The following is a 25249-nucleotide window of genomic DNA, read 5'->3' on the forward strand; positions in this document are numbered from 1 at the left end:
TTTAATTCATTCCTGGGATGTGGGCGTTGCTGGCCAGGCCAGCATTTATCAACCATCCCTAATTGCCCTTGAGAAAGCGGTGGTGAGCTGCCTTCTTGAACCACTGCAGTCTATGTGAGGTAGGTATGGCCACAGTGCTGTTAAGGAAGGGAGTTCCAGGATTTTGATCCAGCGACAGTGAAGGAACGGCGATATAGTTCCAAGTCAGGATGGTGTGTGACTTGGACAGGAACTTGCAGGTGGTGGTGTTCCCATGCATTTGCTGCCCGTTTCTTGCTAGTTGGTAGAGGTCGTGGGTTTGGAAGGTGCTGTCTAAGGAACCTTGGTGTGTTGCTGCAGTGCATTTTGTAGATGGTACACACTGCTGCCACTGTGCGTCGGTGGTGGAGGGAATGAATGTTTGAGGATGGGGTGCCAATCAAGCGGGTCGCTTTGTCCTGGATGGTGTCGAGCTTCTTGAGTGTTGTTGGAGCTGCACCCATCCAGGCAAGTGGAGAGTATTCCATCACACTGCTGACTTGTGTCTTGTAGATGGTGGACAGGCTATGGGAAGTCAGGAGCCGAGTTACTCACCGCAGGATTTCTAGCCTCTGACCTGCTCATGTAGCCATGGTATTTATATGGCTATTCCAGTTCAGTTTCTGGTCAATGGTAGCCCCTAGGATGTTGATTGTGGGGGATTCAGTGATGGTAATGTCGTTGAATGTCATGGGGAGATGGTTAGATTCTCTCTTGTTGGAGATGGTCATTGCCTGGTCCTTGTTGACAGGGCCCTCAACCGTGTCCAGCCCATTTCCCGCACCTCTACCCTCACCCTTTCCCTCCCTCCCAGAACCATGACAGGGTTCCCCTTGTCCTCACTTTCCACCCCATCAGCCTCAATATCCAGAGGATCATCCTCCGCCATTTCCGCCACCTCCAGTGTGATGCCACTACCAAACGCATCTTCCCCACCCTTCCCCTGTCAGCATTCCGAAGGGATCATTCCCTCCGCGACACCCTGGTCCACTCCTCCATTACCCCCACCACCTCGTCCCCTTCCCATGGCACCTTCCCCTGCAATCGCAGGTGGTGTAATACCTGCCCATTTACCTCCTCTCTTCTCACTATCCCAGGCCCCAAACACTCCTTTCAGGTGAAGCAGCAATTTACTTGTACTTCTTTCAATGTAGTATACTGTATTCGCTGCTCATAATGTGGTCTCCTCTACATTGGGGAGACCAAAAGCAGACTGGGTGACCGCTTTGCAGAACACCTCCACTCAGTCCGCAAGCAGGACCCTGAGCTTCCGGTTGCTTGCCATTTCAACACTCCCCCCTGCTGTCATGCTCACATCTCTGTCCTGGGATTGCTGCAGTGTTCCAGTGAACATCAACGCAAGCTCGAGGAACAGCATCTCATTTACTGATTAGGCACACTACAGCCTGCCAGACTGAACATCGAGTTCAATAATTTCAGAGCATGACGGGCCCCCCATTTTACTTATATTTTTAGTTATTTTTTCTTTTTTACATTTTTTTGGTATGTTTATTTTATTTCATCTTAGTTTGTTCAGTTTGCTTCCCCACTGTATTTTTTTCATGTTTGTGCTTGCTGCTGTTCAATCTTCAGTCCATTAACACCCTATCTGTACTAATGCTTTGTCTTTCAACACACCATTAACAGATTGTTTGCCTTTGCTCCATGACCTTCTGGTCAGCTAATCTGTAGCCTTGTCCAATCTACACCTTCTCCTTTGTTATCTCTTGCCCCACCCCCGCTTTACTTGCTTATAACCTTTGACATTTCTAATATTTGCCAGTTCCGAAGAAGGGTCACTGACCCGAAACGTTAACTCTGCTTCTCTCTCCACAGATGCTGCCAGACCAGCTGAGTATTTCCAGCATTTCTTGTTTTTATTATCACTGTGTCATCTGGTGGTTTCCTTGTGAAAGAGGTACCAATGTAAAGTGCACCATCGAGATTGTAGAATATTGATGAATGACATGGGTTAAAGGCATTGACACATAAATAATCTTGTCCCATTTGCTTTCTATTATTGATTAAAAAAATAGACATAACAGTGCAGTTTTGCCTCAACAATTTTGATCTCATCAGAAATATTCATCAATGAAATTAACTTCACGTAATGACAGTTTGATGGTGGTAGAGATCCATGATCTCTTAAAAACTTAGTTGGAATTGTTTGAAGATTGAAATTGTCCTTTGAATATCTATACACCTAACAATGTTTCAGATGTGGTTCCCCAAATGGCAACTAACGTTGAGCACAGAATCTAATCAATGTGTCATCATGAAGGACTAATGCACACTGTAAAACTGCAAAAAATCTACTCTTTTTGGGCCCTCCAAAGGACTTTAATAAACTTTACATGTACACTTTTGAGAGGATTAATTTCAAACTTTGGATATACTTTCTGTTTGCCTAGCACAGTCACAGGTACCAGGAGAGCTCATGAATTATTCTGATTAATTTATTTTCTTTGCTGGGTTGAGGATTGTGTTTGAAGAATTCATAGTTTAACAACATAAAAATGATGTAATACATTTAAAAAGGCATCCTAACAACATACTGATGGACCCTCCAATAGCCTCATCCATCAGCTATGCTTGTTTGGAAGCAATTACTCGAATGTATGGAGTGAACTACACTTTGACAAATTATTCCTCTTATATAATTGATAAAGCTTGAAAATATTTTGTAGTTGAAATTCCTATCCGTATGTTATCATTTTCTTTTCTTTTAATACTCAGGATCGAGAATGACAATATTTATCAAGAATCTTTCCTCAATATTGACTATAAATATACTCTCCAAAAGGTTTCTAAAATATATAAGGTCAATCAACAATCCTTACAATATGTAAGTGATCTGTTAATAAATCAATACAGTAGTCTTTAGTCTTCACAATTGGCTTAAAAAAGCAAGATTTAAAAAACATTATTCAAGTTTGAAACCTATTGGCAAAAAATTGCATACTAATGCTTCAAGGCAAAGTGAGGTCAGTAATCTGATTTCGGCTACAGGTTGTACTTTCCAATTATTACAGTAAACGTCTGCACCATCTATTAATTTTTCTTTGAAAATGCTTTTGGGTCCACTAATTACAGGACTCTTCAAAGGTGAATGATTATATTCAGATGTCAAACCCAACTGCTAAAAAAAAAAAGTACCTGTAGCACACTCTGCTGTTTTCACATTAATGATTCCATCAGAGTTCTTTGGACAGCCTTCCACATACTGAGGAATGTCAAGAAGGTAGATGTTAACCAGGGTTCAAGAGCAGTAATGATGAGCTGGAGGAAAGAACTATCCAGTGTGATTGGGTTCTAATTGCCTCTCTGTCAAGAGAACCATTGAAATTCTGCATGCATTCACTGAAGAGAAAGAGGGTTTCTTGCAAGAGAGCGAGAAAATATATTGAGATGTTTCATTACTGTAACTATAGCTCGCCAGTCAGAACGCAATTTGCTGACTTAACATCAGTTTTAACATTCATTTCTATATTGTGTTATCCATGTACTCTCATCTAACAGGTGTAATGGCTTAATGTCAATTTACAACATGAAAGCATTTAAAAAAGCACTGCTGGCCTCAAGAATACTTTGCAGACTTCAGCATGAACCAACCCTCTTGAAACATTTTATCCATTTCTCAACAGCCTTTTGCAAAAGCTTGGCCACACTGTGTGCCATTCTTATCTCTATTGGTGTTTGTACCTTGATACAACTGTATGGGACAGTGGGTCTTTCTCAAGCTGTCATTTTCATACGTTTATCAATGTTGGAACAGAAAGCCTAAAGGTTGCTTTGACATAATTTTGGTTAGGCAAGGGTATTAAGGGTTACAGAACCAAGACAAGTAGATGTTGTTAAGATACAGATCAACCATGATCAGCAGACTCGAGGGGCTGAATGGTCTATTCCTGTTCCTATGTTCCTAATATGATCTAAACTGACCATTGTGAGAGGAGTAATGACAAAAGGTATAGAGAAATATCCTAAACACCATCTGCAGCAAATTACAGAAAGGCCAATTCAAAATCACATATCACACATAGTAAATCTCCCACAAAATCCACCCCTCCGTGCCAAGTAACAGCTAGAGGGGTTGCAGACTGACAGGCATCCTCCTCTACATATCCTGTTCAACCTGGCCCGACTAATATATTTGGGTCTCTTTAGTGTAGTTCCCATCAGTGGTGCCTTTAAGGACCACTGGTTTGGCCACTCACTGTCTGGTAGAAATGGGTGAAGCATGAGCAATGTTCAAAACAGCTGGGCTTGCTGTGTGGCCATATATAGGCCTGCCTGAAATCTGTCTCAGACAAACTTTGGACGTCCATGGGAGGCTAAGGGTACCCCACCCCCAATTTTCTTCTGCCAGGCGCTCATTTTCAGGTGAGAAATGGGTGGGCAGCATTTGAAATGTTTCTCTCTTTATCTCGTATTCTTCCCTCCCCCTTCTGCCAATGTTTAAGACACCCTTTAGATGTGTACTAAGAAATTGTGAAGTAAAAAATTATTCCAAGTTAAGAAGCTAACATTTATCTATGGTACAATGGAAACAAGGTGATAACCAAAGTTGCGATGTCTCTAGATAATGGAAATGAAATTCAGGTTCAATGCTTCTGCTTGCCCCCAATCTGCTTTGTGCATTTCACTCCTGCATCATGCAATGGTGCACATTTCCAATTCTTGTTTCTGTTTTTTTTTTAATTCGTTTGTGGAATGTGGGCATCAGTGGCTAGGCCACATTTACTGCCCATCCCTGATTGCTCTTGAATTCAGCGGCTTGCTAGGCCATTTCAGAGGGCATTTAAGAGTCAATCACATTGCTGTGGGTCTGGAGTCACAAGTAGGCTAGACCAGGTAAGGTTGGCAGATTTCCTTCCCTAAAGGGCATTACTGAACCAGATGGGTTTTTACAACAACCAACAATGGTTTCATGGTCACCATTAGACTAGCTTTTAATTCCAGATTTTTATCAATTGAATTCAAATTTTACCATGTGCCATGGTGGGATTCAAACTCATGTGCCCAGAGGTTCCGCCTGGGCCTCTGGATTTCTAGTCCAGTGAGATTACTACTATGCCACCACCTCCCTCTGTTTACAACACAGCTTTAAATATGGATTCTTCTCCATTTTCAGCTACTCTTAAATTATACAAAATCAAGCAAAGCTCGAATCTCTTCCAGCACGACTAGTGCTGGTGCTAAAAATATTTAAGCACAAAAATAGTGCAGATTATTTCCTTACAATTTCTGTCTACAGATAACTTCCCCAAACAAGGTGAAATTTTACTTTTGATCTCATCATTTAGTGTGTGTTGTCTGGAAGGTGCTGCGAGGGGCAACGACTAAGCTTTATCCCAACAGTCCAATTTCACACAGTCCCACTTTAACCTAAGAGAAGAATGGCAAGGAAGCACATCATGCGCAATATTGCACATTTATTTAGTCAGATTTTACTTCAGAGTTCAAAAAATAACAAACCTATGAACAATGCAGGTGTACAACGTACAGGTGGACCAATATATTATGTTACAGAAGTATAGCATTCCTACTGAAACCTTCAACTCACTATACTGCAAGGAGTTAGAAAGAAGGAAAGAGGAAATGAAAGTTCAACACTGCTCATTCATAGAGCCAGCACAGTGAACTGAATGGCACTCTTCCGTGTTGTATGACAATTTGAATCAGCTCAGGTCACTCTACACTCCTTCTAGTACTCAAATTACACAGTAGCATTTGCAGAGGGCTAGCAGCAGCTAGTTGCCTATTTACCCTCCTGTTTGAGGATGAGCACATAGTATGTGAGCACCTAAAAAGAGGGTAGAAGAAATGAGGAGCAAAGGAAAACATGCTTCCTAATGACAGCTTTCAAACAATTGGCAATGCAAATAGATTCAAATCAACCTTGTGTAAAACCACCCAGTTTAAATCCCCATGCTACATGCAAGGCAGACCCACCAGTACTGAGAGAGAGGGCCTGACTTTCCTTCCGGGGTCAGGAAACGGATGCCGGGACTGTTTACGGTCCCGATCCCACCCCCAAGGGGAAGCAGTCACAGGCCTGTTAATTGCCTACACGGTGGGTTGGGCAGCCAATTGGCAGCTTTGGTGACAGGAATGGAGGTGGGGCTGAGCGAGTGTGGGCCAGATTTAAACAGACCACAGCAGCCATTACTGTGGCTGCCATCTTACTGATTCAATTGCTGTACTTCTGATGGAGTAGGCAAGGCAGAGGGCTGGAACTCAGGGCAAAGCTGTCCTTCGCTTTGCCAATATAGACCTCGAGGTCCTCCTTGAGGCAGTGAGGGAGAGCAGGGAGTTCCTTTGTCTAGAGAGTGGCAGGAGGTCACCCTCCCAGACCAAGCAGGCCTGGACAGAGATGGCTGAGACCGTCAGCAGACAGAGTGTGGTCAGGAGTAACTGGATGCAGTGCAGGAAAAGATCCAATGATCTTCTTTGCTCTGGCAAGATGAGTGCAACACCAGACCCTCAGAACAGGCATCTGGATATTCAACCTCCAGGAGACACACGAGCTGAGGAGCCTGAGGGCACAAGCTGCTCCTCAACATGGGAATAATGTGTACCCAGGATACTTACTGACCCCTCAGCAAGGCTCAGAGCCATAGTGCTGCTGAGGACCTGCCTGCACTGATCCATGCAGCTTCCTATGTCAATGAATCTTTGGCATTGGCCATAAGGTCAACTGTGCTTTATCTCCCTCTCTTTTGACCTTGCAGGATAAAAGGGTGCACAATGCCCACGAAAAAGCACAGACCAGAGATGACATCCCCATCTTTCACATCATCACCACCATGGAAGAGGGAGCAATGGAGACTGCCAGGATGGGTGACCATAAATAATTAAGTCAGAGAAGGCAAGATGGGCATCCCTGGTGCAATGGGTGACTGGAAACTGCAATGCGTTGATGAACGGGGTACAGTGCACTCCAGCCTTTCCAACAGCATGTCAAAGAGTCAACTGCATTGGGAAGCCTCAGCACTATAAAAGGCTTCTGCTCTCCAAGGCTAGTTCTCATGATCACTTGTATCTCACAAAGGTTCAAACGTCATGGCAGAAGGACAGATTCCTATGTCTGCACCAAGCCAAGCACTGCCAGAAGGAACATCAGAGTAATCACCGTCGCACGTAACTAACGCACCCTCCACCAGCACAAATCCACAGTCACCTCAGTGGGTCCTCAAGCTTTCTTAGATAGGGTGACACTGGGTGATCAGCATGTTACAAGTAAGCAGGAGGAGGTGAGAGAGGCAGAGACAACCGTGACCAGGCCCCTCAAAGGATGGAGGACAGACACAGCCAAGCTCAACTAAGCACAGATGCAGGATCTTGGCAGTCACAAGAAAGGAGGCTCTACTCAGTCCAGCAGCGACTGGTGTGTACCCACATGTCAGAATTCCCTGAGGCAGTGTGGGGTCATGGGCTGAGAATGGAGGAGTTCATTAAGCTCATGTGTGCCACAATGCCTCAAGGGCTTTGATCGCATGAGCTCCTCCATTGAGAGAGTGGCCAACCCCATACACAGCAGGACTCGAAGTGCATGCAGAAACTGAGCATCAATGTTCACAGAATGCATGCCACACTTTGTAGCATGAAGCAGTTGGTGATACTGGTGGCATAGAGGTATTTGGAGGGCAAGCACCCCAGCTGATGCTCCCTTCCAGCCATCCAGTACGCCAACCAAGGGCTGAGGCAGTCACCAAGGAGGATGAGGGTGCCAGCCCTCATAGGGGGCCACCATTATCATCAACCTCCTTGGCTCCTTTGATTGAGGAAACATTTGTGCAGCAGGGCGCGGTGACAGAGGCTGTCCCTGCATTGACACCAGTGCACAGTCTCCAGAGGTGTCCCCACTGGCTCCTCCATGACGAGAACAACTTTCACATGCATCTCAGCTGCAAACAGACACGTAAGCAGGCTGCCTCTATCTCATCCCAGGCCACAAGGGGAGTACCGCATAAAAGTGGCTGAGAGCGGAGGCCATGGTGTCAGGAAGAGCACTAAGGCAGTCACTGGGACTTGTTTCACCTGTAATTGTGCACTTTTTCTGTTTTTTAACACGTGTAAATATTAACACATGAGACCAGATGAGTGAGCTTCCATTCTTTAATGGCGAGTCATAGAGGGATGAACTAGTGAAGTGGAGCAAGGGTCCTTTAATGGGGGCAGTCAAACCTATTGACAGATCTGCATCCTTCATTGGCAGTAGGGGTGGATCTATTCAAGTTGTGTCTTCAATGGAAGTGTTCTCACAGGCAGCTCAAAGTAAGTTCCAGCCCATTCCGTCCCCCTGGGTTAGAAGGGCTCAGCTAAAACATGCTTGGATCAGATGATCCCCGACGTTGACAGCATCGTGATAAGAACTTTAAGTGCTGTATCTGTCCCAGCCACCTCCTTGTGCAGCCAAGGCACTTCTGTATTCTGTATATTCCTCCTCCTCTTCCAGGTCCTGCTCCTCCTCGTCCTCTGATAAGCTGGGTCAATCCAGCACTTCATCATCTTATAGGTCCACACCTCTCTGGAGGACCATGTTGTGCAGAGTGTAGCAGAACACCACCATGACCAAAATCCTTGCAGCAGTTTATTGCAGGATACCACCAGACTGGTCCAGGCACAGGAATAGCATCTTCAGAAGCCCAATGGCCAGCTCGATGGTGGTCCTTGTAAGCAGGTGGCTTTGGCTGTATCGCCTCTGTGGCTCTGTCTTGGGGTCGCATAAAGGGGTGAGTAGCCATCTCTTCAAGGGACATCCTTTGTCCACTAGAATCCGTTCATGTAGATTGGTGGGGTGGAATGAAGAGCTGTGGCACCCTGGATTGGCAGAGGATGAAGGAGTCATGGCTGCCAGGAAAGTGAGCACACACGTGAAGGAAGCTCTTGTTGTGGTCACAGACCAACGGAATGTTGAGGGAATGGAAGTCCTTCCTGTTGATGGATCTCACTGGCCAGTCACTCAGTGCTTTGATAACCACATGCGTGCAATAGATAATGCCCTGCACCTGGGAGAATCCAGCAATGGAGGCAAAATCCACTGCCCTCTGTCCTTGCGAGGCCCTATCTGTCTGAAACTGAATGTACTGTTCAATTCTCACAAAAAGGGCATCCGTGAAATGCAATGGTGTGCAGCCACTTGCGAGATGCCACCAAGGTCCACATCTGATCCCTAGAAAGAGCCAAAGGCGAAGACATTCAAGGTTGCAGTGACTTTGCCAGCTACTGGCAGGGAATGGCCAGCTGCTAGGTGTGAGGTCTTCCGTAACAAGGGCACAGATCTCTGTGACCATCTGCCTGGAGTCGCAGTCTCCTGCGGCGCTGGTTCTCCACCATCTCAAGGCAGCTCCATTTCTGCCAATAAATCCTATGCTCTGGGTTTGGCCTCTGTTGCCTTCCTTCCCCTCATCCTTTGCCACTGCCCTCCTGATGTCTGGGGCTCTGACCTTCCTGTGGAGGATGTTGCTCCTCGTCGCCACTGGACCCAAAATCTGAGAGTCATGCTCCCATTGCCAATTGCTGCCTTCCTTGTGCTCGGGTGGCCTCCCCAATTGGAAGCCTTGACTCTTATGCCCCTGCACTGCCCGAGCACAATAGTCAACTCTCTCCCCCCGCAACCTGTGCACACCCGATGGTACCTTTGTGCCAATGGCTCAGTGCCCTCTCAGCCATTCTCCCTTTTATCGGCCCAGCTAATTTCTTGGGGCGGCCACGACTGGCCCCCTGCTATGTTGCTGCCTCCATGCACCTAGGCTGCCCCTGGCCCAGCGTGCAGCCTGTGCACCCAAACCGAAATCTCAAGCTGGCCCTCTTCGAGCTCTCAATTAACTCTTTAACTACCTTAAATGAGTTTGATTTTGAATCAGAACCAGCCTTTCCCTTCCCGATGAAACTTGCCGGCGGTGGAAGTGGTATCGGGCAACTGGCATGCCAGCCGGCAGGGCAATTTTCAGCAGCCACCCACCTCCATTAGCACTTCTGGCAGACCTAAAAATTCAGCCCAGAGATCTAAGAAATAAAGTGTCACATAATGACAGGTGCAATGTCATACAGATCAATAAGATTCAAAATGGAAACGGCACCTCTTATGTAAACAACACTCTCACAATTTGCTTCCTTGTGTAAATGAGGAAGTGAAGTGAAGTGGAACCATCTTGTTTGCTCTGATTCAGATTATCAAGAGTTTACTTCAATTGTTCTCTATAAACGGGCTGAGCAAAGAAAAGCCCTTAACAACAGTACTTCAAGAAAATATTTAAAGAGCTTGATAAAGATCTTCTTTGCGAGTCAATACCCAGAATAGAACAAGGGGAGTGGGAAAAGTCAGCATTTAAAAAAATCCTCAACCTCAAAAGACAGAAATCCATCAACAGGATGTAAACATTTTACACTTTTGCTCTGCCACAAAGAACTCCTGAGGATGTGAATAACAATACTTCTAAACTGAAATCTAGATCCCAAAATCTCCAATTAAAAAGATAACCAACTACTAGCCCACCAAAAAAACAAAATAGGATCATAATACTAGAGCCAGTATACTTTGTGTTCTCTTTTGGGCCTCCTTATCTCGAGAGACAATGGATATGCGCCTGGAGGTGGTCAGTGGTTTGTGAAGCAGCGCCTGGAGTGGCTATAAAGGCCAATTCTGGAGTGACAGGCTCTTCCACAGGTGCTGCAGAGAAATTTGTTTGTCGGGGCTGTTGCACAGTTGGCTCTCCCCTTGCGCCTCGGTCTTTTTTCCTGCCAACTACTAAGTCTCTTCGACTCGCCACAATTTAGCCCTGTCTTTATGGCTGCCCGCCAGCTCTGGCGAATGCTGGCAACTGACTCCCACGACTTGTGATCAATGTCACACGATTTCATGTCGCGTTTGCAGACGTCTTTATAGCGGAGACATGGACGGCCGGTGGGTCTGATACCAGTGGCGAGCTCGCTGTACAATGTGTCTTTGGGGATCCTGCCATCTTCCATGCGGATCACATGGCCAAGCCATCTCAAGCGCCGCTGACTCAGTAGTGTGTATAAGCTGGGGGTGTTGGCCGCTTCAAGGACTTCTGTGTTGGAGATATAGTCCTGCCACCTGATGCCAAGTATTCTCCGAAGGCAGCGAAGATGGAATGAATTGAGACGTCGCTCTTGGCTGGCATACGTTGTCCAGGCCTCGCTGCCGTAGAGCAAGGTACTGAGGACACAGGCCTGATACACTCGGACTTTTGTGTTCCGTGTCAGTGCGCCATTTTCCCACACTCTCTTGGCCAGTCTGGACATAGCAGTGGAAGCCTTACCCATGCGCTTGTTGATTTCTGCAACTAGAGACAGGTTACTGGTGATAGTTGAGCCGAGGTAGGTGAACTCTTGAACCACTTCCAGAGCGTGGTCGCCAATATTGATGGATGGAGCATTTCTGACGTCCTGCCCCATGATGTTCGTTTTCTTGAGGCTGATGGTTAGGCCAAATTCATTGCAGGCAGACGCAAACCTGTCGATGAGACTCTGCAGGCACTCTTCAGTGTGAGATGTTAAAGCATATATAATTTGTGTATACCTTGTATATGATACCTTGTATCCTGAAGCGTACCAAGTCCGATTCACCATACCCTTATGCGCGCTGACCTATACTGGCCCAAGCTCCAACAACACCTCAAATTAAAAATTCTCATCCTTGTATTTAAATCATAGAAACCCTCCATGATCACAGCCCTCCCTATCTCTGTAACCTCCTCCAGCACTAAAATCCTCCTGATATCTCTGCGTTCCTCCAATCAGGCCTCTTATACACCCCTCAAAGTCCTTTGCCCGACTACTGGCAGCCATGATTTCAGCTACCCAAGCTTTTGATCATCTGTCCTAATACCTCCTTCTGCAGCTCAGTGTCAAATTCTGACTGATAATGCTTATGTGAAGCACCTTGGGTTGTTTGATTACGTTAACGGTGCCATATAAATACAAGTTGGTGTTGTTCCAGCTTTGGGGAAAAGGAAGAAAGCTGGCCAATTCTCACCAATTTGTTTTCACACCTGGTGTCGTTCAGCCACCAATAGAGCTGGCGAATCCAGTGGCAGTTGTGAAAAGGTGGATCTCCACTGCTGCCAGAACAAGACAAACCAGGCCATTCATTTTTCCAAACGGGGATAGTGGAAGAGCTGCTCATTTGTGGGCACCTACATTCTTGTGACATAAAGGTGGCTGTACGTTAGTCAGTGTAACTATTGGTAAGCACTTGACAGTTTCTAAAATCTCTAACTCCACAGTTCAAATAACCTGACATTCCAGGAACAACCCATAGAAATGTGTCTGGTTTAAGGACGTATGTTCTGCTAAAAACTCGGAGCCAGAGCACGCATTGGTCTCTGGGTGCCTCTCTGTGTTGCACAACAGAGGCCAGCACCCATACAGAGAACAGCAACTGACTGTAAATGGAAAAAGGGGAGAGTGGTGCACGAGCGACGTCTTTTTTAAGCAGCAGCACCAGTACCTTGGATGTGTAATCAGGCAGCTGTAATGTAAAGCTGATCATATCAAAAGATCTTTCCTCCTGCAAAAATTGCTGGGAACACTCAGCACATCAAGCAGCACAGTGCAAGGAACATTTTGGGTTAGGACCCTTGGTCAATCCACATCCAAAACCTGAACTCCTCTGTTTCCTCTGCAGATGCTACCTGACCCGCTGAGTGTTTACAGCATTTTTAGTTATCATGTCAGATTTTCAGCATCTGCAGCTTTTTTGTTTTTAGTCACTTTCCCTCCAGCTCCAGGTTCTCTCTCGCACATGAATTATGCAAGGTAGACAGGAAAAGTGACCCTGGAAAGTAAGGTTCCTTTCCCCAACACCACACCTACCTCTAAGCAGATCAACCAGAGAGGCAGTATTAGCTGAATTCATGAGGCTGTGGAGTTGTGGCTCATTCAGTTCCTTCTAACTGACAAGAACTGCATAGAGGCAGAGAATGAAAATAAAAATGTACTGTACATTACCTTTAGTTTCTGAAGCCTATTTGTATCCCAAGTCACTCAAAGAATGCAAACACCTGTAATTTTTAAAAAGTATCAAATGTGTACCTCTATACCTCTGTGGTGAAAGTCCGTCTGTGATGTGAAAACACTGAAGTAATAAAATGGAGTGGCTCTGCATTGAAGAGGTTACAGTAATTTCTTCACATGTCTCTCGTTACAGATTTGACTTCAGCAGCAACTCGCAAAAAGTTGCCACAAGTGTACTCTGGGCGATGATTTACAATTCATTTCCAGAGAAGCGAGTTTCCTGCCAATTACCACAAGTAGCACAAAACCGGCTTAGAGACTATAACATGTCTGCTCATCCTGCTGTGTGAGACACTCTGGTTCAGACTAGGCTGGAGAGCAAGAAAAAGAGAAAGGAAAATAACTTGCATTTATATGACACCTTTTTCACAATGAGATAATGACCAGATAATCTGATTTAGGTGCTGTTTGATGGATAAATATTCCAGGACAATAGGAAAACACCCCTGCTCATCTTCAAATAGTAATGTGGGACCGTTTACATCCACCCAAGAGGACAGAAACAGGTTCGGTTTCATGACTCATCCAAAGGAAGGCACCTCCAACAGTGCAGCGCTCCCTCATACTGGAGCATCAGCCCAGATTACGTGCTCAAGTCTCTGGAATGAGGCTTAAACTCACAGCCTTGGATTCAAGTCTGAGCCAAGGCTGACACCTTGAAAGTACAGGGCGGGCTATTTTCCATTCCTATAATATGCCATTGTCTGATTGTTTGATCTCACTGGATGGTGTGGGGTTCCCCTTATTTGCGTGTGCTCAGAAATAAAGCTCCAAAGCAGTTTGTTTTCTTTGTTGGTATGCCATCTATGCCTGAGTGCTGAAATATTTCTGGTACCTGTGTAACTAGGGGTTTGGAATCTACACACAATCACCATAGTATGTGCGTGTATTTTCAGGCAAATTAGGACATAGTGAGAGGCAAACCAGCCTGAATCCTGTACAGGACACTAATCAAGTATGGCAACCTTTCCCCAATCCAAAACTCTCATCAGTCTGCCACAAAATAAAACACAAGGAAACAGAAGCATCAGTCAAGGCTCTTTTTCCCACATTGGCATCTACAATCACTACTTTAGTAGGCTGACTTGTTATACATTAGGAGGTTAAAATTCCTCTGCTTGATTATTTTAGCAGGAAAGCTGGCATTTCCTCTTTTATCCTCACAAACCTTTCAGTAAGATTAGAAATTTAAATGACCACAAGGCTAGTCCTAAGGCCTAACAACAGTCATATTTGGCCTCTGCATGACCAACGTTTTTTAGCAGTGGGCCCATAGCTTGTGCAGATTGGGTGGAAGCTGACCCACTGCGAAAATGATATGTTTTACAGCAGAACATCAGGCAAAACACGTACCAATCCATACCCCTGCATTAATAATAAAGCACATATTACAATATACCGCACTTAAATGAAACTACCCCTGGTGGGGTCCCTGCATTTGGCTATATCTCTGGGGCATGTGTCCTGTAGGCCCACATGATAACCCTGATGTGTCAGATTGTCTCCAACTCCTTCTCAAGAAAGGACAGACCCACTAGAGGTGGCGGCACAGTGGTATACAGTAGGGACGGAGTTGTCCTGGGAGTCCTCAACATCGACTCCAGACCCCATGAAGTCTCATGGCATCACATCAAACATGGACAAGGAAACCTCCTGCTGATTACCACCTACCGCCCTCTCTCAGCTGATGAGTCAGTACTCTGCCATGTTGAACACCACTTGGAGGAAGCACTGAGGGTGGCGAAGGCACAGAATGTACTCTGGGTGGGGGACTTCAACGTTCATCATCAAAAGTGGCTCAGTGGCACCACTACTGACCGAGCTGGCCGAGTCCTAAAGGACCTAGCTGCTAGACTGGGTATGCGGCAGGTGGAGAGGGAACCAACAAGAGAGGAAAACATACTTGACCTCGTCCTCATCTATCTGCCTGCTGCAGATACATCTGTCCATGACAGTATGGGTAGGAGTGACAACCGCACAGTCCTTGTGGAGACCAAGTCCCGCCTTCAAATTGAGGATACACTCCATCGTGTTGTGTGGCACTACCACCGTGCTAAATGGGAGAGATTTCAAACAGATCTAGAAATGCAAAACTGGGCATCCATGAGGCGCTGTGGGCCATCAGCAGCAGCAGAATTGTACTCAACCACAATCTGTAACCTCATAGCCCAGCATATCCCCCACTCTACCATTATCATCAAGCCAGGAGATCAACCCTGGTTCAATGAAGAGTGCAGGAGGGCATGCCAGGAGCAGCACCAGGCTTACCTCAAAATGAGGAGTCAACCGGGTGAAGCTACAACACAGTCTGCGTGCCAAACTGCGTAAGCAGCATGCGATAGACAGAGCTAAGCGATCCCATAACCAACGGATCAGATGTAAGCTCTGCAGTCCTGCCACATCCAGCCATGAATGGTGGCGGACAATTAAACAACTAACTGGAGGAGGTGGCTCCACAAATATCCCCATCCTCAATGATGGGGGAGCCCAGCACATCAGTGCAAAAGATAAGGCTCAAGCATTTGCAACAATCTTCAGCCAGAAGTGCCGAGTTGATGATCCATCTTGGCTTCCTCCTGAAGTCCCCAGCATCACATATGCCAGACTTCAGCCAATTCGATTCACTCCGTGTGATATCAAGGAACGACTGAAGGCACTGGATACGGCAAAGGCTATGGGCCCTGACAATATTCCGGCAATAGTACTGAAGACCTGTGCTCCAGAACTTGCTGTGCCCCTAGCCAAGTTGTTCCGGTACAGCTACAACACTGGCATCTACCCTGCAATGTGGAAAATTGCCCAGGTATATCCTGTCCACAAAAAACAGGACAAGTCCAACCCGGCCACTTACCACCCCATCAGCCTACTCTCAATTATCAGTAAAGTGATGGAAGGTGTCATCAACACTGTCATCAAGCGGCACTTGCTCAGCAATAACCTGCTCAGTGACGCTCAGTTTGGATTCCGCCAGGGCCACTCAGCTCCAGACCTCATTACAGCCTTGGTTCAAACATGGACAAAACAGCTGAGCTCATGAGGTGAGGTGAGAGTGACTGCCCTTGACATTAAGGCAGCATTTGATTGGGTATGGCATCAAGGAATCCTAGCAAAACTAAGGTCAATAGGAATCAAGGGGAAAACCCTCCGCTAGCTGGAGTCATACCTAGCACAAAAGGAAGATGGTTGTGGTTGTTGGAGGTCAATCATCTGAGCTCCAGGACATCACTGCAGGAGTTCCTCAGGGTAGTGTCCTGGGCCCAACCATCTTCAGCTGCTTCATCAATGACCTTCCTTCAATCATAAGGTTGATTGCACAATGTTCAGCACCATTCGTGACTCCTCAGATACTGAAGCAGTCCATGTAGAAATGCAGCAAGACCTGGACAATATCCAGGCTTGGGCTGATAAGTGACAAGTAACATTCGCGCCACACAAGTGCCAGGCAATGACCATCTCCAACAAGAGAGAATCTAACCATCTCCCCTTGACATTCAATGGCATTACCATTGCTGAATCCCCCACTATCAACATCCTAGGGGCTACCATTGACCAGAAACTGAACTGCAGTAGACATATAAATACTGTGGCTACAAGAGCAGGTCAGAGGCTTGGAATCCTGCGACGAGTAACTCACCTCCTGACTCCCCAAAGCCTGTCCACCATCTACAAGTCACAAGTCAGGAGTGTGATGGAATACTCTCCACTTGCCTGGATAGGTGCAGCGCCAAAAACAAACACTCAAGAAGCTCGACACCATCCAGGACAAAGCAGCCCGCTTGATTGGCACCCCTTCTACAAACATTCACTCCCTCCACCAATGCACAGTGGCAGCAGTGTGTACCATCTACAAGATGCACTGCAGCAACGCACCAAGGCTCCTTAGACAGCACCTTCCAAACCCGCGACCTCTACCAACTAAAAGGCCAAGGGCAGCAAATGCATGGGAACACCACCACCTGCAAGTTCCCCAAGTCACACACCATCCTGACTTGGAACTATATCGCCGTTCCTTCACTGTCGCCGGGTCAAAATCCTGGAACTCCCTTCCTAACAGCACTGTGGGTGTACCTACCTCAAATGGTCTGCAGGGGTTCAAGAAGGTAGTTCACCACCACCTTCTCAAGGGCAATTGGGAAAGGGCAATAAATCCTGGCATAGCCAGTGACGCCCACATCCCATGAATGAATAAAAAAAAACTGAGATTTTGAGCATGAGCAATTGAGTTAGTGACATTTCCCACAGACAAATCTTCCCAAGTCAAGACTTGTGATATGAATTATTTACATCAAGTTTGATTTTCATGAAAGATGGAAAGGGACATCCGAAACACTATCGGATGTTAGGTGAGGAGAGCTAGAAACGTTTCTATGGGCACAATGCTTCTTTTTCATCTTTGAACTTTCCTATGGTATATCGTCTTCAAGTCTTCAAGCCAGCAATAGTATGAAGGATATGCAGGAACTCAAAGCCAATTGCTCTAATTTATACCAGTAAAGGGCAGTGCTTTCATTCAGCCAATATACAAAAAATGATAGCTGATCAAGAAAGCACTTATTGCAAAAGTTGAGTGTACTCTGAATCTGGCTCTCTTTCAATACCCACCCAACTACAATAACCTGATAGTTCACAGCATCTGCTGAATATCCAGGAAATGCTTTGTAAACAAGATCCAAATCATACTAAATGAGGTTTCATTTGATATCAACCTCTTTCATTGCTTTAGTTAAAAAGAAAATACACAGTGCATAGGAGCTCATGCAAAACAAATAAACATACTATTTAAAAGGAAGAAATTACAAACAGTGCAAAATAAATAATTGCATAATGTACCAGAATCTGAAATTTTATATTTGGACTTGAATCAGGCAAGAATTTAGCTCCAGGGGATTGATTGATGATTCAGTTGGCGACCTGGTCACTGAAAATTGCATTCTGCAGTACATTAGCAGTCCCATCAAGTCATGCACAGTGGACTTGAGTTTAACTTCCCCCTGTCATCCACCCTTGTGGTGTGAACCAGGCTGGGGCAGGGTGGGGGCAGTAACATGGGGCAGGGAATTTAGCCATTTTTTCCTGCCCTGATCTGGTTGACTACAATATTAAACTGTAGTCAGCAAGGACACCCGCCCCAAGTCGGCAGGGTTTTCTTTAAGCAGATCAAATTTCATTAATGTCGTCAGGGCCTGACCTGCCATTTTAATCTGAGGCCTGAGTGTGGGAGCAGTGGTAACTTCCCCATCAGGCAAAACCTGTCGGGAACAACAGCCAGGGCCAAAAGAGGTCCAGCAAAGTATAGTTTCAAAAATGTATTTTAGTTTCTTTGTGGGCTGAATGTAGTGATACCACTATTCCCAATCTTTCTTCTTTTGCCTCCTTATCTCGAGAGACAATGGGCAAGCGCCTGGAGGTGGTCAGTGGTGTGTGGAGCAGCGCCTGGAGTGGCTATAAAGGCCAATTCTAGAGTGACAGGCTCTTCCACAGGTGTTGCAGAAAAATTTGTTTGTCGGAGCTGTTACACGGTTGGCTCTCCCCTTGCGCCTCTGTCTTTTTTCCTGCCAACTGCTAAGTCTCTTAGACTCACCACACTTTAGCCCCACCTTTATGGCTGCCCGCCAGCTCTGACGAACGCTGGCAACTGACTCCCACGACTTGTGAACAATGTCACAGGACTTCATGTCGCGTTTGCAGACGTCTTTAAAGCGGAGACATGGACCGCCGATGGGTCTGATACCAGTGGCCAGCTCGCTGTACAATGTGTCTTTGGGGATCCTGCCATCTTCCATGCGGATCACATGGCCAAGCCATCTCAAGCGCCGCTGACTCAGTAGTGTGTACAAGCTGGGGATGTTGGCCGCCTCGAGGACTTCTGTGTTGGAGATACGGTCCTGCCACCTGATGCCAAGTATTCTCCGGAGGCAGCGAAGATGGAATGAATTGAGACGTCGCTCTTGGCTGACATACGTTGTCCAGGCCTCGCTGCCATAGAGCAAGGTACTAAGGACACAGGCTTGATACACTCGGACTTTTGTGTTCCGTGTCAGTGCGCCATTTTCCTAAACTCTCTTGGCCAGTCTGGACATAGCAGTGGAAGCCTTTCCCATGCGCTTGTTGATTTCTGCATCTGGAGACAGGTTACCCAATTCCCAATCAGAATGGAGATAATTAAGTAATTCTGCTGAAAATCACGTACTGCTGTAAGTGACTGAAATTGCAGTTACACACACAATTGATATCAACTATCACTGTATTTTGCTGGAGAGATCACTGTGACTTTGCACAATTTGCAGAAGTTTGGGTCATGAGTTTTGCTTGCTGCAGATTCTTATTACCCAGTAAATTGCAAATAAACGGTTTACTGTAAAATACATTGTTTGCTGCAAGTCCCGCCCACCTCTACCTCATTGGCTGACACAGTGATGCCAATAGGCAGTCCGTAGGCCAAGAAGAGCAGGTGTGCTCTTCCGAGCCCACAAAGAAACCATGGGCCTCCCCTGCCCCATGCTTCCTCCCCCAATGAGGGGGCAATTGAAAGGGGGGAGGGTAGGAAAGAAAGTGATTTTATAATAACTTATCCTGCAGAATACAACAATTCTGAACAGTCACAAAATAAATCTAATTGCCCAGCAATCAATCTGATGCATTACAGGAAAGAGAAGGCAGAATCTGTAGAGTTGCCAAAATACTCAAAAGAAAAACTATTCGTTGCTTTGTTCTTTCTTCCTCCAAGAACATACAGATGCAACACTCCAATTTTTCCCATGAGTGCAAGGCTAATGCTACAATTTGTCCTTTGTGATTTTACTTCACTTTCACCATTTACACACTTGATAAGATTCATAAAATGGACTCAGGAGGCAAAGATTACAAAAGTTAATAACCAGACTCTAATTAAATAGCACCAGTTAACCAAACCACAACAATGAAGTTAATTATTAACAGACAGACCTCATAGCAAAGGCTCAGTTGGTTAAAATCAGTGAAGCAACTCGGCTATTCAGGTGCAGAAAGTCCCAGGTTCAATTCTCAGTCTGTGCTAAAGAACCTGGCCAGGGTGATGATACAACTGGCCTCAGTACGTGCACTTAGAAAAAACATTAGCCAGAGTCCCTGCTCCTGACTGCTAATGACCCTAGATGACCCTGTATGCATACAGACATTAGAGGAGTGAATTTGTGTGTGACTCCTTTCGCTATAACACTACTGCAGTTTGTTCACTGAAGTTTCAGGAGGATGCTCAAGAGAACCCCAAGGGAATGTACCCTTCAGGTTTGGTCAGGACTGGATTGCTGTGATACACTTCAAGGTCAATAAGATCTTGACAATCAAATCCCGGTTTTAACTCAGGGCAAAGATTCAGCGTTAAGGCCTGGGGCATTTTAACTACAGGGCCTCATTACCATAGGCCATGTCGGTCTCCGGACAGGAATGGCATGATGGCCAATGGGCGGGAGCAGGAAGCAGGACAGCTAGAGGGATCCATGGCAATGGTCCCCAGCAGTCATGTAAGTTCATCGAGGGGGTGCTGGGATGGCCCAAGGTTTCCTTGTGAGGCTGAGGAGCATATCTGATCCTCTTGGCCCTCATGGGTACAGAAGGGAAAGGTGAAGAGAAAGAAGAAAGTAGTGGATGTGACTCGTCAGCAGAGTGCCAGTTCCTGGAGAAAGTGAAACTGCAAATGCGACACAAGATTTTTAACTTCCAACAGTCTCTCACAAAGGGATATTTCCATGACATTAGAGATTGAACAGTCTCTTTGCAAATAGTACAAACATGAGACCTGCATGATACAAACTACAAATAAAACAAAACCAATGACATCTGTCAAACAGCTGTTTAGGTCATAGCAACAAATCAACCGGTGAGCACCCCAAGGACACTGAAATGTTAACAAAATGATCAGAGCAAGCTACATGTCTGTCCTGATCCTGGCAAAGGTTCACAGTTTCTGAGGTTTGCTCCAAACTAAAGACCCTCTCTTTTTTTAAAAAAATAAATGCCTGACTTCTTTTTGCAAAACTCCAGAGGGAGTTGGAAGAGAGAATCAAAAGTGACTCCCTGCACAAACTAACCAAGGCAAACCCCAAGCAGAGTAAATGTGAAACAGATGTAGTTCTATAAAGACTTGGATTTTTTTTTTAAATGATTCAATTAACTTCAAAAAGTGAATGCACTGGGATTTATACACTGAAGCAGTTCATGTTGATGGTAAGGTAATCCCAATGCGAGCACACTCACTAAGACCTCCAAAGTCACAATTCCAACATAGACCAAGATTTTTACATGTTGCAGTCAAGATTTTATTTCCTAAGGTCACAGAATCATAATCCTTCCCTCTTGCCCATCAATGATTCTGCATTGCTGGGTTTGTATTAGTAGCATTGTAGGGTGTTCTAGAGAAAGTCTTAGACTCTGGTAAAGGTTAACTAACAACTCTATTATTTACAGTTACTATATACACTCTCCGCAAGCGACCAAAGCTAAAATTCTTTGTGCTGCTATAACAACTTCTTCTCAAGCCTATCTCATGTGACTGTTACATCATCGTTTGTACAGTGGGAGGGTCTCTCTCACTGTCTTCGGTATTAACCCTTTACATCCTGATACTACAAATGATAGATGCCCAGCCTCGATAGGCCTCAAATTGCAGCAGCAGCAACAGGGAATGGGATATAAAGGGGAAAACAGCACACAGGAGCCAGTTAAGCGAGGATCTCCTGGAAGGAGCCCATTTTAAGCATAAAGGACTCTCACTGCAACCTAGCAGCTGGACATGGGCTCGCAACTAGAACAAAATCAGCTGGTCAAGGGGTTAATTCCCAGTAACCAGAATGGAAGGTCCTAGGAGCCAGCTGGTTACAATCTGAAATGGAATGCATGTTCACAAAGGGAGGGTAATGAAAATGTTTTAAAGGTAAACAAAACACTTGGGGGTTTCTCTTCATTGATGAACGTTTTGGTCGGAGATGTTTAGGCTAGAGCTCCATCAGCAATGCCTGGAGAATCACCTCTTGCAAAGACTGCTATGGCACTGTAGCATCACCATCATCCTGTTTGGTCCCTGCAGGAATTAACATCCTCTGCACCTTGTAGTGTGCACATGAATGTTTTCTACCTGTGTAAGGGAAACAGATTCTAAGGCAGATTCTGTAAAATGCCTCCGAGAGCCTGAATAAAGATTTAGAGCAGTTGTTAAATTGAGAAATGTCATCAAGCCTGTTTGGAAAGCTTAACTTACACAGTGATAATGGCAGCACAGTTCATGTCAATGTGCAGCATATCACAAAATCATCATGCTGTTGTTGCGTGGTTTGTTAATGTGACATAAATGGTCTGCGGATTTCCCATTTTGTCTCCCTTGTCTGTCCCAGATCATTGCCTTTTTCGTCAAAAGTTAAATCAAATCACAAGTTGACACAAATGCCTCAAAAGGTGAATAGAATTCCCCAAAGGGTGACGCAAATTCCCTTTTATTGAAAGAAACCCTCTGATTAAGCTGAGAGAGGGTTAATTCAATGGTCTTCTCACATTCGGCATGGATGAAGAAAAAGCCTACGGGCACATTCCTCGCCAGCTCCAGGAGCAAATGTTTGGAATGTCCCAGTGTCAGCTCCCCATTGTAAAAACAACGAGAGAAGTAGGGATTGTGTGCGGCAATCACTGTTGCCATGAACTTGCTGTTTCACTTAAACAATATGCAAGCAGGACACCAGAAGAGGAGGAGGGGAAAATGTCTCAGATGATTCTGACTGCTAACAGACCCTAAAATCAATCCACAGTCAAAAACTGACCTCCACTCAGTAACTGTTTAAGACTGATGTGAGGCAATTCTATGATCAAAGAGGATACAATGCAATTACTGTACACTGAAAATGTAACATCTTTAAGCGAAGGACAGTTAGAGGCAAATAAAAATCAGATTTAAACAGCGAAAGTAGAGTTTTGATCTGCAGTTTCAAGTTTCCCTAACTCAAATATAATTATAAATGCAACTGACACACAGCAAATATCAGCCCACATTCTCCTCCCATCTTGGCCTGAAAGAGCTGACTCGTTCTGGACTACAGATTCACTGGGGCCAGTAGTCTCTCAGAAACTTGAGAAAAGCGACCATTCAAGTGTGAAGAAGGCAGTAAGGAGCCGCAGACTATTCTGCACGGGGAGCAACACTACCAGCCTGATCTTCTTGACACCTGGGCCTTGATTTTATTGGCCTCCACCTGGTGGAAACCAGATTTGGGGGGTGGGGGTTGGTGGATGCAGTTAAAGTAGCATTGATCCCGCTGGCTTCCCAGCACATCCCCAAGTCAATCTGCTGTTTTGAGTAGGTGAGCAAGACAAGTACAGAAAGGCAGGATGTTCCTAAGTTAAATATGCAGTTGTTGGGGTAGGGGCGGTGCTGGTGGAATGCAGCGTTGACCAAAACCTGCCAAAGAGGCCCAACAGATGTGGCTCTGTTCACTGTTTCCCCATGCCCCCACGTTGCGCCCCCAACATCGTTCGCTGCCGATCATGATCCCAACCACTGCCACCCCTTCCGACCACCCCAAATTTCCTCCCCTGACTAATCGTCAAGGTCTGTTTCCACAGATCCCCAGCGGCAGCCTCCTGCCGCATGTTGAGGGTCTGATGTTATGATCGGTAGAACCTCCATGTCCCCAGCCTTGGCGGGTTTTCAACACGCTACCATACTCCCCCTCACCCTCCTCACTTCCCCATTGATACTGGGGGCCCTGATATCCACGCTTGCATTTTGAGAACCAGGAGGTGATATTGATCAGCACTGAGAACACTGATTGTTCCCTTATCTAATCTATGGGCACTGAGCACAACTGTTGCGAGTCTATTGCTGTTCCATCTGAGAACAGCAAGTTCTGGACAGAGCAGATCCCTTTCTGCTGAGCCCTGGGTGGGAGTAATTCAAGTCTCTTTGGCTGCCCCAATGGAGTTTATTCAGTGAATAGCTGAGCCGTACAAACTTGAACGATCTCGGATTTGACCCTCAGTCCATGCTGAGTTCCTGATGTGACAAAAATTAAGCATTTGTTTCTGACAGTGAGCATGGTGCAGACTACTGTAACACTGTCTCTGTAAAAAAATGATTAATAACATTTTCATTCACAGAAATCATGGCCCAGTTCATCTTAACACAATTGCTAACCGATTTTTGTTGGTTTATCTATGCCTGAAAGCTGAGGAGTGGGGAAGGGATCAATTTTAAATTCAAATATCTTGTGAGATTTCTTCAAATATGCTTTTCATTTGATCTGTTACTTAAATCCGCTCAGGTTCAGTCATGTTTTGAAAGTATTTATTAATTTTGCTTTTTAAATTTGTCTGAAAACTTCACAGGAAGATAATCAAGTAAGCTTCTGTCGATGATAAGAAAAATAAGCATCTCGATATTAACTCCTCCACAACCGTGGGAGCAGGTCGGGGTGGGAAGGGAATGCAGCCTAAAAAACAGGGCATGCATCTCCAATCCAGAAATGTCCTTTGCAGTTTTCACGGTGGCAGGTTTTGCGTCATGTGGAGACACTTCATTAACATATTTAAATTAGGCTCCCACAGTGCAATTGAGAGGGGAAGGTGTCTTGAAGCAATTGGGGGCAAGATGCGGGGGTGGGGTGGGGGCAGCGGAAGCCCGGTACAAGGGAAGCCCAAAGCTTCCTTGTGATGCCCTAAGGAGCATGTCTGGCCCACACAAGATAACTCCTTGTGGGCCAGGAGCAGGAGAGCTCTGCCCAGCAGCTTAAGGAAGCAATCGGCCTCCCTTCTATTGATTGCCGGCTTCTCTCTACCCCTGCCACGATCGATGACCAACCCGCCAACCCCAATCTGCAGCCTGCCCCATGATCACTGATGCAGCCTGCCTCACAATTGTGATTGTGGGGGATCCTCTCCAAGGGTCCCTGGATGCAGCCTCCTGCAACTGGTTTACCCGCCCCAGCAGCCGGTTAGCCTGTCAATTTGCCTGGGTGCTGGGTGTGAAATAGAAGGAACTATAATGAGGCCTTGCCGTTAAGTTTGGCAGGATCACTGTATTCCCATCTTTGTCCGGTTTCTCCAACACTACCGTACTTCCCTCACTCTCCTCGCCTCCCTGCAAATATCAGGGCCAACAAAACCACTATGTAAAAATATTGCTTATATAATTGTTTCATGCAGTAGTTAAACAATATATTAT

The 25249-nt window shown here is 45.7% G+C and overlaps 1 protein-coding gene across 2 annotated transcripts in view; it reads right to left on the reverse strand.

Annotated features, from left to right (window-relative positions):
* The window catches only part of cdc42se2 (CDC42 small effector 2), a 226978-nt gene that overhangs the window by 148568 nt on the left and 53161 nt on the right, over positions 1-25249 (reverse strand). The window contains exon 1 of one of the 2 annotated variants that reach the window (XM_068030168.1): positions 13092-13181. The exons of the other annotated variant lie outside the window; for it this stretch is intronic. The gene's annotated coding sequence lies outside the window, so the exon portion shown is untranslated. Of the gene's footprint in view, positions 1-13091; positions 13182-25249 lie in introns of those variants that run through there. 2 annotated transcript variants of the gene reach the window in all.

The sequence above is a fragment of the Heterodontus francisci genome, chromosome 4, assembly GCF_036365525.1.
Source record: "Heterodontus francisci isolate sHetFra1 chromosome 4, sHetFra1.hap1, whole genome shotgun sequence".
NCBI classification, from domain to species: Eukaryota; Metazoa; Chordata; class Chondrichthyes; order Heterodontiformes; family Heterodontidae; genus Heterodontus; species Heterodontus francisci.